The sequence below is a fragment of the Austrofundulus limnaeus genome, unplaced genomic scaffold (assembly GCF_001266775.1).
Source record: "Austrofundulus limnaeus strain Quisiro unplaced genomic scaffold, Austrofundulus_limnaeus-1.0 Scaffold62, whole genome shotgun sequence".
Taxonomy (NCBI): Eukaryota; Metazoa; Chordata; class Actinopteri; order Cyprinodontiformes; family Rivulidae; genus Austrofundulus; species Austrofundulus limnaeus.
In genome coordinates, this window is record NW_013952464.1 from 2,049,533 (window position 1) to 2,051,306 (window position 1,774).

The 1,774-nt window shown below is 39.4% G+C and overlaps 1 protein-coding gene across 2 annotated transcripts in view; it reads right to left on the bottom strand.

Moving 5' to 3' along the window:
- atxn7 (ataxin 7) overlaps positions 1-1,774 on the bottom strand; it is a 40,654-nt gene that overhangs the window by 28,243 nt on the left and 10,637 nt on the right. The window lies entirely within an intron of this gene.

Sequence of the window (1,774 nt, forward strand, 5' to 3'; positions counted from 1 at the left end):
CCTCCAAATGCACCAGAACTCAGAAGTCTTTATTCCTAATAAATGTCATGCTACTAGGTGCATCTCAAAATTGTAGTGGTTCGTGTGGGAGTCCTTTTTTTTGGAGGGGGGTGGATGTTGGACCTGATGGATAGCCCCTCATCAGAGTTAAACAACAAAAGAAATCTCAAGCTCCTATGCTTAATAGTTTTTGAGCTATAATCATTTTTGTATGTCCAAATATCCCTTTTTCAGATAAATTGGGGGTCCGGGTGGTGGGATGGGCCCTGATTGGTGGGCCTGATGGATAGAGCTTCATCAGAGCTAAACAACCAAAAAAATCTTAAACTCCTATGTTGAACAGTTTCCGAGTTATAAGCATTTTTGCATGTCCAGACACCCCTTTTTCAGATAAATTGGGGGTCCGGGTGGTGGGATGGGCCCTGATTGGTGGGCCTGATGGAAAGCCCCTCATCAGAGCTAAAGAACCAAAGAAATCTGAAGCTCCTATGTTTAATAGTTTTTGAGCTATAATCATACCCCTTTTTCAGATAAATTGGGGGTCCGGGCAGGGGGCTGGGCACTGATTGGTGGGCCTGATGGATAGAGCTTTATCAGAGCTAAACAACCAAAAAACTCTTAAGCTCCTATGTTGAACAGTTTCTGAGTTATAAGCATTTTTGCATGTCCAGACACCCCTTTTTCAGATAAATTGGGGGTCCGGGGGGGTGGCACTGATGGTTGGCCTGATGGATTGAGCTTCATCAGAGCTAAACAACAAAAGAAACCTGACGCTTCTATGTTGAACAGTTTCTGAGTCATAAGCATTTTTGCATGTCCTGACACCCCCACTTTGAAAGGAGCCCCCTCCTCAAACATGGGGTCTATCATAAAACCGTTGGCTGGTGCAGTGTAGGTCAGACTCATCTACAGCCCTGCCAAATTTRATGTTGACRGGTGCAGCCGTTTTTGTGTTAGGGTTGACCAAAAATCTCCGGAGGAAAAAAAAACAGTACAAAWACAATACAACTCCCGCTTACGCTTCGCGTGTGGGGGTCATATCTTCTATCAAAAATAGTGTTAATTAGCTCTGTTTTTGTCTTAGTAAGCTGATTTTGGTTAGCTAGCCTTGTGCAACTACTAAGCTAGTTTTATGCAACTTTTAGAAAACCTTTCTACCTAGCTTTCTACCTAGCTTTTAGCTACTTTTATCATTCAGCAAGCTTTTGCTACTTTTAGCTATAATTTGCATTTTTTAGCTTCTAGCTAGCTTTTGCTACTTTTAGTTTGTATCCAGTCTCTTCATATTTTTGGCAACTTTTAATTTTTTTGCTAAACTTGTGTTTAACGTTTAGCTTCAAATTTGTCAGGCTTTGGTTAATATTTAGCTAGCTGTAGATTTTAGTGAACCTTGTGAAACTATTGGCTACCTTTCTGTTGCTTTCAGCTTTTAGCCAGACTCTTGGTACTTTTAGCCACCGTTTTGATCCCCTTTGGTTTTTAGTCAGCTATCTGGTACTCGGCTATATTTTTCTAATCTTAGCTTTTTGCCATCTTTCAGTTTTGTAACTTTTAGGTTGTCTTTAAATACATCAGGGTTTTAGTTAATCTTTTGCTACAATTAGTTAGCATTTTGTTACATTTGGCTTTTAGCTAGCACTTCGCCTCCTTTAGCTTTCATGTMGTGTTTTTTCTTTTAGCTTTAAGTCAGTTGTTTGCTATTCAAAAATCAATTTGCATCATGTGTTAACCTGAAAGTTTGATTTCAATGTAAAAATAAGTTTTAAAATTATTT